The following is a 15699-nucleotide window of genomic DNA, read 5'->3' as shown; positions in this document are numbered from 1 at the left end:
ATTCTATGAGAAACTCCTACAGCTGATAAACACCTTCAGTAAAGTGACTGGATAAAAAAATTAACTCGAAAAATCAATACCCAAAATCCATACAAATGATAAACAGGCTAAGAAGAAAATTAGAAAAACAACACCTTTTACAATAACCACAGATAATATAAAATATCTTGGTGTAACTCAAACCAAGCAAGTGAAAAGACCTATATAACAAGAACGTCAAGTCTCTGAAGAAAGAAATTGAAGAAGATATTAGAAGATGGAAAAATGACCCATGCTCAAGGATCTGTAGGATTAACATAATAAAAATTCCACCTACAGATTAAATGCAGTTCCCATCAAAATATCATCCTAATTCTTTACAGACTTTGGAAAAATATACTAAACTTCACATTGAAAAACAACAACAAAAACACAGACTAGCTAAAACAATCCTCTACAATAGAAGAACTTTTGGAGGTATCACTATCCCTGATTTCAAGCTGTACTATAAAAGCAATAGAAATAAAACCTGCATGGTGTTACCATAAAAACATACAGGTTGATTGATGGGTTAGATCCAGAAATAAACCCACATACCCGTGGACACCTGATTTTTGATGGAGAAGCAAAACCATACAATGGGGAAAAGGTAGCTCCGTCAACAGATGGTGCTGGTGTAACTGGTTGTCTACATATAGAAAGATGCAAATAGATCCATATTTATCACCCTGCACAAAACTAAAGTCCAAGTGGATCAAAGACCTCAACATAAAACCAGATAAACTAAGTCTACTTGAAGAAAAAGAGGGGATCAGCCTTGAACTCATTGGCCCAGGATACAACTCCCTGGACAGAACACCAACAGCTCAGACACTAAGATCTACAGTTAGTAATTGGACCTCATGAAACTAAAAAGTTTCTGTAATGCAAAGGACACTGTCATTAGGACAAAATGAGAGCTTACAGAACAGAAAAAGATATTCACCAACCCTACATTTGACAGAGGGCTAATATCCAAAATATATAAAAAAAAAAACCCTCAAGATATTAGACACAAACAAAGTAAATAATCCAATTAAATAAGAAGTTACAGTGCTAAACAGAGAATTCAAAACAGAGAAGTTTCTAAAGGCTAAGAAACACTTAAAGAAATGTCCAACACCCTAGTCTTCAGAGAACTGCAAATCAAAACAACTCTAAAAGTCTATCTTTAACACATTAGAATGGCTAAGATAAAAATGTAAAATTCATAGCTTTTTTTCACTAATTATTAGTTTTTACAGATATGTATTTTTAAAATATTTTAAATATTAGTTACACGTTATTAACTTTATATCCCAGCTGTATCCCGCTCCCTCATTCCTTCCCAATACCACCCTCCCTCCCTCATCTCCTCCCTGCCCCATTCCGAGTCCACTTATAGGGGAGGACCTCCTCCCCTTTCATCTGATCCTGGTTTATCTGGTATCTTTAAGGCTGATTGCCATGTCTTTCTCTAGCAGGTATGCTCCTCCCTCGGGGAGGGGGTGTCAAAGAGCCAGCCATTGAGTTCATGTCAGAAATAGTCTCTGTTCCTGCTACTAGGGAAACCCATTTGGATACTGTGCTACCATAGGCTACATCTGAGCAGAGGTTCTAGGTTATATCCATACATGGTCTTTGACTGGAGAAACAGTCTCATAAAAGCCCCCTGTGCTCCGATATATTTGGTCCTTGTGGAGCTCCTGTCCTCTCTAGGTCATACTAACTCCCCCTTTTTTTCATATGATTTCCTGCACTCTACTGAAGGTTTGGTTATGAGTCTCAGTTATCTACTTTGACGGAGTTTGGGGAGAGTTGTATGGGAGGGTTTGGATGGAGGAGAGTGAAGAGAGAAATACTGTAATTATCAAAAATAATCACAAAAATAAGAAAAAAAATCTAAACAAATGGGAATAAACTCCAAAAAATACAATTTTCAAATTACAAGACATGTTAGATCTTTAGGTTATGTTTATTAATTAACTTTTTGAGTTAAGGGCACACTATGTAGCTCTGGCTCCCCTGAAACTAGGTTTGTAGATCTGTTTGGCCCAGAACACATAGATATCTGACTGTTTCTCCTTCCTCAGTGATGGGATTAAAGGCTTGTGACACCATATTTCATTTATGATTATTATTACACATTAAAAGAATGAACCATTTAAAAAATGTCAAGTGACATCACATGCTGAAGAGGATGTGGAGTAAGGCGAACACTCCTCCATTGCTGGTGGGAGCGCAAATTTTTACAACCACTGTGCTAATCAGTCTGGTGTTCTCTCAGAAAATTGAGAATAGATCTAACCTAAAAACCCAGATATACCACTCCTGGGCATATATCAAAAAAATGCTCCACCAAAGTACAAGGATACCTGTTCAGCTATGTTTATAGCAGTTTTATTCATAATAGCCAGAAATTAATTAGATGTCCCTCAGCCGAAGAATGGATAATGAAAATGTGGTATATTACCATCTCTGTGATGACTTATCCAAAATCCCTTGATATTATAACTTCCCCCTGATCTTAGGTTAAATTTTTTCTTGATTATAAGCAATGAAAAAAGAAAATACAAAAGATTAACTAATACAGCTATGTAATATATGAGTGGGGCTTGTGTTGTACTGGAGGTCTGGACATCTGGACATTAGGAGTAAACAGTTTTCTGGGGTAGTGTTATATTTTAGCCATGGTGTGCTTTTACTAGCTTCAGAAGGGCCTGGCTTCAGTTTCAAGTTTCAAGAGAGGGGTGGATGCAGAAAGGATAGAGAGGGGTAAAAATGAATGAGAGACAAAAAGAAAGAAGTAAAGCAAGAAAAGAAGATAATAAGGGAAAGAGTTAATAAAGGGAGGGAAGAAATAAAGAAAAGAAAAGCTAAAACAAACCATGTTCTTACTAAAGTGTTTTGTTTAGGAACAGGCAAATGACAATTCAGTGATGTTCTGCTATAGGAATTTTCCACCAGCAGTAGTGACAAAATGTCTTAGACTACTATATTGTCTAAAGTTGTAATAACCACAGGAATGAATTTACTTACTAACCCCAATAAGAATTGTAACAATCTAGGAGATAGTACTTAAGTAATACTTCTCTTTTCCCATTCAACTCTGCCTAAAACTAACATTCCCATGATTTATTTCATGACAAGAAGTAAACAATCTTTACTCTTTAAAATGTTTCTTTTGTTTGAATTTGTAAGAATCCCAACTAATAAAATAACCCAATTAAATTTGTGGTAAGTTTGTGCCTCTACTTCCATGGTTTATGTATGGTTCTGCAGGACAAGAATGTGACGAACAATAGGTAGTACACCTTGGTTTAGTCCTTCAGGCCTAATATAAGGTAAATATCTTGATTCCTAATTAGGATTTTGTTAGAAGACGTTACGTATAAAGCTAACTGGGATAAAAATAATAACGTTTTCTTGCTGTTTTTCACATCTCTGTTTATCCAAATCCCATTGCTTAAACAGATTCACAAACTTCTGGTAATAATTATCGCTAACATTTAGCCTGTAAAATATAAGAATAAATGCTTATATTTTCTATCAATATAAAGAAATCAAAACAAAAGTAATTTGACCTATTTTATAATAGGATAAAAAGGGAAATCAGACAGTTTAAATATTCAGATGGGAAACCAAGAAATAAAATTAGCTTTTTTTTAATGTAATTTTTCCCCTTAGCAAAGGCCTGAACCCAGGGCCTGGCACTTGCTAAGCAAGTATTCTACCAATGAGCTAAATCATCAACACCCTAAATTAGATTAATGTAGACTCTAGAAGTACTTATTTTCCTTATTAAGACAAAAGTCTACCCATATGGTTTGCCTCTTAAAAACCAAGGAAATTTTATCATATATATACTGTATTTATTAATCTTCCTGAGAAATTGTATATAAGTACAATTCACATTTATGCATGTATATGAACATAATGTATATATTAATTTTCATGAGAAATGTAATATATACGTATACATTTTTTAGCACATTTCTCAGGAAATATGTCATATATATTTATATAAATACATATATATGTCATATATGTATTTTATATTTAGCAATATATATTAATTAATTATATATTAAATCACATTTCTCAGGAAAATTAATTTAATCTCCAGGTAATTTTTCATTTCTTTGTATAGGTTCTAAGAAATGAATAGATTACTTCTAAGTAGGAATATTTCACTAAACCCTTTGGCACAGCCAAAATTTAGCAGTACATAGAATAGTTAAGTCAGTTAAAATATGCAAATTATTTATGATATTAAATTTACTGGTTTTTACACTGTCCATATGGTTATGTAAAAGACATTAAATAGTTTACATGGCATCTACCATTTTCCTCAATTAATATATTTTCTGAATGAACATTAATTACTTTTAGAATCAAAATTTTTTATAGATATTTTGAGGGAAGAAAATGTAATCTTCACTGTCTCCCAAGAAATATATGTCAGTCCTGTGATGGCCTGGTAATACTTGCTTACAAAAAAATTAAATTGAACAATTTTACAGGAGATTCAATATACAGTTGATAATATTCTCCAATGTAACTTGCCACAATATATACTCAGAAATTATATACACATGGCTCTAAAAATATCAACAAATATACATTTGCTTTTGTTTGTTTTCCCACACTTATTTCATCTTAGAGCAACTCTCTTTGCAAATAGTTTCAGAGTACATTTGTATTTTTCTTCTCTTCTCAGGATGAGAATTATTGATGTCATCAATATTGAAAAGAGAAGATGGTGACTAGCACGCACAGATTCTGAGCTGTGGAAGATCTGAACGCCTGAGTTGGTGAGTGAAAGGACTTCTGAAGCCGGGAAAACAGCAGTGAGGCTTTCTAAACAACAGGGAACATTGCACAAGGTGAGAACTTTGGTCTGGGATCACCCAGGGACTTGTTTGGGAAGGAGAGAAAAGATCCTTTGATCTCAGGGCACTCCACTTTCTCGGGTATCACCTCCTCCTCAGCACAGCAGGCTTATTGAGATTCTCAGCTCAGAACTCACTGTCTGGGGACTGCTGCAGCTGAGGTGAAGTTTCTAGCCCCTTAGCTGTACCTGTCTTAGAGTCCCAGATCCACGGCACCATCCTTCTAAGGTCCTAGGTCTGCTAGCGACCATACTGACTCCACAGGGTCTCTCAGCCACTGACTGTACCACCTGCCCAAACCCTCAGTGACAGATAATACACTATATACCAATCAAAGCCTAGCAGACCCACCATACAAGCTAGGCACACCAGGCACTGTGCCTCCCAGGCCTGGAGAGCACAGTGGGGCCCCCCAGGACTTCCCAGAAGGCATCTGGTCCAACATCCTAGTCTCCAGTTGCAACTGGATTTCCTAACCTGGCAGCTGCAGCAACACTGAGCTGGCAGAGCTCCTCAGTTCTCCTGCATAAGACCAAGCAGGGCCAAAACAGAGAGTAGAGAGCCCAGATACCCAGATCATTGCCAATTGTACCTGCTTGAGAGTGAGTGCGCCCTTGAGTGTATGCAGAGCCCCCAGATATAGGGTCCTTCTAAACTAGAAGCCAGGCATCGGACACCTCCTACCCACATACACACTGTGAGAAACAAAGGATCAATTTGGACATTGAAGCCCCTGCTCTGGTCATTCAACTGAGGAGTTAAAGTGTATAACCATCACCAGTGCCTGCTACATATACAGTGCTTGCACAGGTAAACCCCTAGAAGCCTGTAAGGCAGAGCCCCTCCCACACACTCAAGGGTTCAACATTCTCTATCACTCTGTCCCTTGAGGCACACTTCCATGCACACTTACACACACACACACACACACACACACACCTGCATTTGCCCTTTAGTGCCGATGTACTTTCCTCCCACAGGTACAGTTAATGCACCAATGCACACACTGAGGCCACGGGACCTCTCTCAGCTTCCTGAAGAACTCTCCAGACACCAGAGAGAGACAGTACCAGTCTGAAATGCAGAATCCAGAAACAAATAGGGAAGGTTTCAGATAAGCCAAAGGCCAGGAATAGGTGAAAGAACACATCCAACATAAATCAGGAAATTATGGCTTCACCAGAAACCCCCAAAATTGATGGATATATCAATTCATCAGAAGCACAGGAAAATGACTTTAAAGCTATGCTTACCCAATTAATTGAGGCTCATAAAGAGGAAACAAACAATTCTCTTAGAGCAATAGCCATGCAAATGTAGACAGTTAAAGAGGAAATGAACAAATCTGTCAAAGATTTGGCCAGTCAATTGGAGGCAAAGAAAGAGGAAATGAACAAATTTCTTAAAGAAGCACAGGCAAATATAGCCAAACAAATAGAAGCATAAGTAGAGATACAATTAGTGGCATATAGAGAGGAAATGAACAAAAAAAGAGAGCATCTTAGAGAGACAGGAATCCACATTCAAACAGATGAAGGAACTGGTGCAAGGCATGAAAATAGAATTAGAATCAATAAAGAAACTGAGAAAACCCTGGAGCTGGAGAACTTGGAGAAAAGATCAGGAACCACAAAGATAAGCATCATCAACAGAATACAAGAAATGGAAGAGAGAATCTCTGGTGCTGAAGATACACTCACAGAAATTGATACTTCTCACAAAGAAAAAGTAAAATTAGGAAAGTTCCAAACAGAAAATATCCAAGAAATGAAGGACTCCATGAAAAGACGAAATCTAAGAATAATAGGAATTGATGAAAAAGAAGACTCCAGGTTCCAAGGTCCAGAAAATATTTTAAAGAAAATCAGAGAAGAAAATTTTCCCAACTTAAAGAAAGAGATGTCCATAAATATACAAGAGGCCTACAGAACAACAAATAGACTAGTCCAGAAAAAAAACACCTCAGGTCACATCATAGTCAAAACACTAAATCTACAGAACAAAGAAAAGATATTAAAAACAGCAAGAGAAAAAGGCCAAGTAACATATGAAGGTAAACCTATCAGAATCACACGGGACTTTATCAGAAACTATGAAAGCCAGAAAGGCCGGGGCAGGTGTCACACAGACTCTAAGAGGCCACAGATGCCAAGCCAGACTACTATACCCTGCAAAGCTCTCAATCAACATGGATGGAGAAATCAAAACATTTCATGACAAAACTAAACTTTTGCAATATCTATACAACAAACCAGCCCTACAAAAGATACTAAAAGGAAAACTCCAATCCAATGAAAACAACTTCACCCAAGAAAAAAATAGCATAAAGATAATATACCAACAAAAATTAAAAGAAAACAAGCAATGAAACACAGTAAGACCACCAACTCCAAACTAAAAGGAACTAACATTCATTGGTCACTATTATCTATCAACATCAATGGAATCAACTTGCCAATAAAAAGACACAGACTAACAGAATGGGTGTGGAAACAGGATCCAACATTCTGCTGCATCCAAGAAATGCACCTCTGCAACAAAGATAAACACTACCTCAGAGGAAAGGGCTGTAAAAATGTCTTTCAAGCAAATGGTCCCAAAAAACAAGCTGGGGTAGCTATCCTAATAGCTAATAAAATAGACTTTCAACCAAAATTAATCAAAAGAGATGAGGAGGGACATTACATTCACATCAAAAGAAAAATCCACCAAGAGGACATCACAATTCTGAACATCTATGCCCCAAATTCAAGAGCACCTATATTCATAAATGAAAAATTATTAAAACTTAAATCACACATCCATCCCAACACCTTAATAGTGGGAGACTTCAACACCCCACTTTCACCAAGGGATGGATTATCTAAATAGAAGCCAAATAGGGAAATACAGGCACTTACAGAGGTTCTAAATCAAATACACCTAATAGATATCTATAGAACTTTCCACCCAAACCCAAAAGAGTATACCTTCTTTTCAGCACCTCATGGAACCTTCTCCAAAATAGACCATATAGTTGGTCACAAAGCAAGCTTCAACAAATACAAGAAGAATGAAATAATCCCCTGTATTCTATCTCACCACCATGGACTAAAGCTGGACTTCAACAACAATGGAATTAGAAAAAAGCCTACAAGCACATGGAAACTGAACAACTTGCTGAAAAATGACAGCTGGGTTAAGAAAGAAATTAAAGACTTCCTAGAATTCAATGAAAATGAGGGCACAACATACCCTAATTTATGGGACACAATGAAAGCAGTGCTCAAAGGAAATTTCATAGCACTAAGTGCCTTCAAGAAGAAATTTGTGACATCTCATACAAGCAACTTAATGGCCCAACTGAAAGCCCTTGATAAAAAGAAGGAAATACACCCAAGAGGAGCAGACAACTGGAAATAATCAAACTCAGGGCTGAAATCAATCAATTAGAAACAAATAAAACAATTCAAAGAATGAATGAAACCAAGAGTTGGTTCTTTGAGAAAATCAACAAGATAGACAAACCTTTAGCCAAACTAACCAAAAGGCAGAGAGAAACTATCCAAATCAGCAAAATCAGAAATGAAAAGGGGGACATAACTACAGACACTGAGGAAATTTTAACAATCATTAGGTCGTACTACAAAAGCCTATATGCCACAAAATTCAAAAATCTAAAAGAAATGGACAATTTTCTTGATAGAGTCCATCTACCAAAATTGAGACAAGATCAGGTAGAAAGATTGAATAGTCTTATATCCCCCAAGGAAAGAAAAGCAGTCATCAATTCTCCTTCCAAAAAAAAAAAGCCCTGGGCCAGATGGATTCAGTGAAGAATTCTACCAGACCTTCCTTCAAAGAAATGCTAACTCCAATTCTCTCCAAACTATTCCACAAAATAGAAACAGAAGGAACATTACCAAACTCATTCTATGAAGCCACAGTCACCGTGATACCTAAACCACACAAAGACCCAACAAAAAAAAGAACTTCAGACCTATCTCTCTTATGAACATTGATGCAAAAATACTAAATAAAATACTTGCAAATAAAATTCAAGAACACATCAAAGATATCATCTACCATGACCAAGTAGGATTCACCCCAGGTATGCAAGGGTGTTTCAACATAAGAAATCCATCAATGTGATCCACCACATAAACAAACTGAAGGAGAAAAACCACATGATCATCTCTTTAGATGCTGAAAAAACATTTGACAAAGTCCAACACCCATTCATGTTTAAAGTCTTGGAGAGATCAGGGATACAAGGCATGTACCTAAACATAGTAAAGGCAATATACAACAAGCCTATAGCCAACATCAAACTCAATGGAGAGAAACGTAAAGCAATTCCACTGAAATCAGAAACAAGTCAAGGCTGTACACTCTCTCCATATCTCTTCAACATAGTACTTGAATTCCTAGCTAACGTAATAAGACAACTAAAAGAGATCAAGGGAATACAAATCGGAAAGGAAGATATCAAACTTACTATTCGCAGATGATATGATAGTATACACAAGTGACCCCAAAAATTCAACCAGAGAACTCCTTCAGCTGATAAACACCTTCAGCAAAGTGGCAGGATACAAAATCAACTCAAAAAAGATCAGAAGCCCTCCTGTATACCAGATACAAAAGGGCCAAGAAGGAAATCAGGGAAACAACACCCTTCACAATAGCCATAATATAAATATACTTATTTATAATATAGTATACTAGTATAAATATAGTATTTATAATATAGTATATTTATACATAATATAAATATACTTATAATATAAAGTACCTTGAGGTGACTATAACCAAGCAAGTGAAAGTCCTGTTTGAAAAAATCTTTAAGTCTCTGAAGAAAGAAATTGATCCTGTACAACAACAAATCATATAGAGGTATCTCCATCCCAGATCTCAAGCTGTACAACAGAGCCATAGTAATAAAAACTGCATGGTATTGGCATAGAAACAGAAAGGACGATCAATGGAACCAAATAGCAGATGCAGAAATAAATCCACAAACCTATGAATATTTGATTTTTGAAAAGAAGCCAAAACCATTCAATGGAAAAAAGACAGCATCTTAAACAAATGGTACTGGACCAAACTGGATGTCTAAATGCAGAAAAATGGAAACCGATCCATATGTATCACCCTATACAAAACTGAACTCCAGGTGGATCAAAGACCTCAACATAAAACCAGATACTCTAAATCGGTTAGAAGAAAAATTCGGGTAGAGCCTAGAACTCATTGGCACCAGAGACAACTTCCTGAAGAGAACACCAGCAGCACAGGCTCTAAGAGCAACAATCGATCAGTGGGACCTCATGAAATTGAAAAGCTTCTGTAAAGCAAAAGACGATGTCGTCAGAACAAAATGACAGCATACACACTGGGAAAGGATCTTCACCAAACCTATATCTGACCGAGGGCTCACATCAAGAATATATAAAGAACTAAAGAAGTTTAAAAAACAATAAATCAAGTAATCCATTTAAAACATGGTGTACGGAGCTAAACAGAGAATTCCCTGTAGAGGAATATAGAATGGCAGAGAAACATTTAAAGAGATGCTCAAAATCCTTAGCCATGAGAGAGATGAAAATCAAAACGACTCTGAGATTTCACCTTACACTCATCAAAATGGCTCAAATAAAAAACTCAAATGACAACACATGCTTGAGAGGTTGTGGAGAAAGGGGAACCCTCCTCCACTGCTAGTGGGTATGTAAACTGGTACAACCACTTTGGAAATCAATCTGGCACTTTTTCAGACAATTAGTAATAGTGCTACCTCAAGACCCAGCTATACCACTCCTAGGCATATACCCAAAATTTGCGCAAGTACACAGCAAGGACATTTGTTCAACCATGTTTGTAGCAGTTTTATTTGTAATAGCCAGAACTTGGAAACAACCCAGATGTCCCTCAACAGAGGAATGGATACAGAAATTGTGGTATTTTTTACAGAATGGAATACTACTCAGCAATTAAAAAAAGAAAAAATCATGAAATTTGCAGGCAAATGGTGGGATCTAGAAAAGATCATTCTGAGTGAGGTATCCCAGAAGGAGAAAGACAAACATGGTATATACTCACTTATATTGACCAATAAGATATGATAAACATAATGAAATCTATACACATAAAGAAGATAAACAAGAAAGCAGACACAAGGTAAGATGATCAATCCTCACTTAGAAAGACAAATGGGAGGTGCACTGGATGTAAGAGAAAACAAGTAACAGAACAGGAGCCTACAGCAGAGGGCCCCTGAAAGACTCTACCTAGCAGTGTATCAAAGCAGATACTAAGAGTCATAACCAAACCTTCAGCAGAGTGTAGGGAATCATATGAAAGAAGGGAGAGTTTGTATGATGTGAAGATGATAGAAGCTCCACAAGGACCAAATACATCTGGGCATAGAGGTCTTTTATGAGACTGACACTCCACCAAGGACCATGTATGGATATAACCTAGAATCTCTGCTCAGATATAGTCTGTGGTAGCTCAGTAACCAACTGGATTCCCTAGTAAGGGAACAGGAACTAATTTTGACATAAACTCAATGGCAGGCTCTTTGACCTCCCCAGCCCCCAAGGGAAGAGCAGTCCTGCTAGGCCACAGAGGAGTACTTTACAGCCAGTCCTGAAGATACCTGATAAAACAGGGTCAGATGAAAGGGGAGGAGGTCCTCCCCAATCAGTGGACTTGGAAAGGGGCAGGGAGAAGATGAGGGAGGGAGGGATTAGGAGGGGATGAGGGAGCGGATACAGAGTTAATAAAATGTTACTAATAAAAAAGAATATGCAAGTGCATGAAGATATGAAGTATTATAAATTCAATATTTTTAATCTGAGTAGCAACAGGACCAATGTGATTTTAAAAAAATATCATGAGCACTACACTATATTTCAGAGTTAAAACTTAAGGCATTGGTATGACTTTACAGATAATATATAACGTGATTTACCCATTACCCTGAATCTTGAATGTTCCTGCTGGACTTTTGACATGCTTAACAGTAACGGAATATCTGCTATCCAATAAGGCGATGAATTGTAGCAACATTAGTTCCTAAAATTTTTTAAGGTAGCAGTTTAGTTTATAGAAAAGGAGGGGATTTGGATTTAATCTAACTTGGTTCTAGTTCACAGTTGATTACTTACTAATCTCTGGGAGAGAGATTGAGCTGAGGATTATATATTTTCTTTTCTATAAAATTCTTCCTGTAACACATCAGCAGAAAAGACAAAGAAAGAAGATCATGAAATTATCTGCAGTGAGTTCTGATTGTTAGCCATTTTTGTGCTCTTCCCGCTAGTCTCCTTTGGACTCAAAATTCTCTACTTGTTTATTATTGCATTCATTCAATCTATATTTATTTAGATTATTAAGGTTTTCTATGAACTTTTAGCTTCACATAATGTACATTGTTGAACTCCTTCTATACAATGATGAGCAAGAAAGACGTGAAATATATAAAAAAATCAAATCCTTAAAAAATATTGAAAATAAAGGTCAATATTTTTAAAAAACTTCCATTTTAAAAAAAATTAGTATTTATAAATATGTCTAAAGATTAGTAAACAATATCAATGATACTTAAAGATTAAATTTAAATATAACGTTAATTTGGTACATAAAAAGTTTCATACATTTACTGGGTGGTAGTGGCACATGCCTTTAATCCCAACACTCAGTAGGCAGAGGCAGGCTGATCTCTGTGAGTTTGAGGCCAGCCTGGTTTAGAGAGTGACTTCCAGTGTTGTAGTGCTTTTTCCTCCTGGCCGTAAGCTCCTGGAAAAAATGACTCATGAGACTCAAAATATATATTTACAAAATCATAGGACATAAAACTAGACTCTTCTCTGAATATCTCATAATTTAAAGTCAGCCATTTTTCTAATCTACATTTTGCTACATGGCTTGTTACATGTGCTCAGGTTCTATGCATCCATCCTCCTCACATCTTGCTGGACAAATATCTTGCTCCTGGCTCTATCCTAGAATCCTTTCTGCCTGCCATATGTCTCACCTTCTATTCTAACTATCTTATAGGCAATAAGTTTTTTAATTGACAGTATATACATCCATTCAACACGCAAGATATTTTCTAAACTGCAACCAGGGCTACACAGAGATACCTGGTCTTGAAAAACCAAACCAAACAAACCAAACCAAACAAACCAAACCAAACCAACCAAACAAACAAACAAACAAACAAAACAATATACCAAAGTTTCATATTTTACAGTACTTTGAATTTTGCAGTTTCATACTAGGAATGTACAATGAAGTGAATGCAATGCAAATAAAAAGTGAAGTCAATGCAAATAAAATAGACCAGACAAAACTGTGATATCTGAAATATTTTTGGACTTATATATTTTGAATGAGAATTTTCCAACCTCACCTCAGTTCTGTTTTTCCTAATTGAAGATAATTTTAAAATTGAGACTTGATAATAAAGAACCCAGGAGTAAAACAGAGTCAAGGATAAACTCCAAGTTCTTCACAAAAAGTTTGCTAAAAGACAAATATTTCAGGAAGTTGATGCAGTCAACCCTAATTAGACCTGGTAGGCTAGAGTAACATAGAAGGGGAGGAGGACCTCCCTTCTCTAGGAACAAGGGAAAAGGGTTGGGGAAGAAGAGGAAGGATGGGTGTGACTGGGAGGATACTAGAGAGGGGGCTGCGGTGAGCATACAAAGTGAATACATTGGAATAAATCAATAAATATATAAAAATTAAAAGAAGTTGTCTCCTGTGCCATTGAGTCCAAGGATCTTCCCCACTTTTTCTTCTAAGCGGTTCAATGTGTCTGGTTTTATATTAAGGTCTTTGATCCACTTGGACTTTAGTTTTGTGCAGGGTGATCAGTATGCATCTATTTGCATTTTTCTACATGTAGACATCCAGTTAGACCAGCACCATTTGTTGAAGATGCTATCTTTTTACTATTGTATGGTTTTGGCATCTTTGTCAAAAATCAGGTGTCCATAAGTGTGTGGGTTTATGTCAGGATCTTTTGGTCAATTCCATTGATGCACCAGTCTGTTTCTATGCCAGTACCATACAGTTTTTAGTATTGTTGCTCTATAGTACAGCTTGAGATCTTTTATTGTAGAGAATTGTTTTAGCAATTCTGGGTTTATTGTTATTCCATATGAAGGTGAGAATTTTTCTTTCAAGGTCTGTAAAGAATTGTGTTGATAATTTGATGGGAATTTTGTAATAGCCAGAAGGTGGAAACAGCCCAGATGCCCCTCAGTGGAGGAATGGATACAGACATTGTGGTACATCTACACAATAGCATATTACTCAGCAATTAAAAAACAAGGAAATCATGAAATTTGCAGGTAAATGGTGGGATCTGTAAAAGATCATCCTGAGTGAGCTATCCCAGAAGCAGAAAGACACACATGGTATATGCTCACTCATATAGACATACAATATTGTATAAACCTACTAAAATCTGAACACCTAAAGAAACTAATCAAGATGGAGGACTCTTGCTAAAATGCTCAACCCTTATCCAGAAAGGCAAAGGAGAAATGAGGGAACAATTCAGGAGCTGACATAGAAGACCTCTGAAAGGCTCTGCTCTACAAACTATCAATGCAGATGCTGAGACGGGCAACCTTTGGGCAGAGTGCAGGGAATATTAGGAAAAAAGTGGGAAACAGTAAGATCTGGAGAAGACAGGAACTCCACAAGGAGAGCAACAGAACCAAAAAATCTGAGCACAGGAGTCTTTCCTGAGACTGATACTCCAACCAAGGACTATGCATGGAGATAACCTAAGACCCCTGCACAGATGTAGCCCATGGCAGTTCAGTATCCAAGTGGATTCCATTGTAATAGGAAAAGGTACTGACTCTGGAATGAACTGATTGGCCTGCTCTTTAATTACCTCCCCCTGAGGGGAAAGCAACATTACCAGGCCACAGAAGAAGACAATTCAGCCACTGCTGATGAGACCTAATTGACTAGGATCAGAAGGAAGGAAAAGAAGACCTCCCCAATCAGTGGCATGCAAAGGGTGGAGGAAGGGAGAGATTGGTACAGGGGGAGGGAGGAAACCACAGGGGGGATCCAAAGTGAATAAAGTATAATTAATAAAGAATAAAAAAATTAAAAGATAACACTTTCCAACTGAAATGATATAGTGAACTTACCAACTGTGGTCAGGAAGTCAGACTTTTACCATAGAAATGATCCTGAAAGTACAATTTTAAAATTCATACAGTCTTAGAACTCAAGCTTTAAAATACACAATACTCTTAAAAATTACAGTCCAATAGCCAGGCAGTGTGGGTAGCCTTTAATTCCAGCATTTGGGAGGCCAAATGCAGGTGAATCTCTGAGTTCAAGGCCCAGCTGGTCTGCAATGTGAGTCCAGAACAACCAGGGCTATACACAGAGAAACTTCTTCTCAAAAAAAAAAAAAAAACCAAGCCTTTTTACATCAAATATTTGTAAAAGAGGTCAATAATAATTTTAAATATATTTTAATAAAAAAAAGCAAAAGAACAAAGATGAAAAATTTGGTTTGTTCTGGTGAGATGGCTTGGTGGTTAAAATGCCTGTTGTTTTAGGTATTGGGGCCTGAGTTTGTTTGTTTGTTTTGGCTTTGTTTTAGTTATTTCAAGACAGTTATTTTTTTTCTGTGTGCCCTCTGCTGTGCTGGACTTACTTTGTAGACTGGCCTGGCCTTGAATTAACAGAGGTCTGCATCCTTCTGCCTTCCACAGTGCTAGGATTACAGACATGTGTGACATGTGTCACCATGCCCAGCTGAGGCCCTGAGTTTGTGTGAGTTTCC

This window comes from Psammomys obesus, unplaced genomic scaffold (genome assembly GCF_907164565.1).
Source record: "Psammomys obesus unplaced genomic scaffold, mPsaObe1.curated_primary_1811, whole genome shotgun sequence".
Lineage (NCBI taxonomy): Eukaryota > Metazoa > Chordata > Mammalia > Rodentia > Muridae > Psammomys > Psammomys obesus.
Note: the sequence above shows the minus strand (reverse complement) of the source record.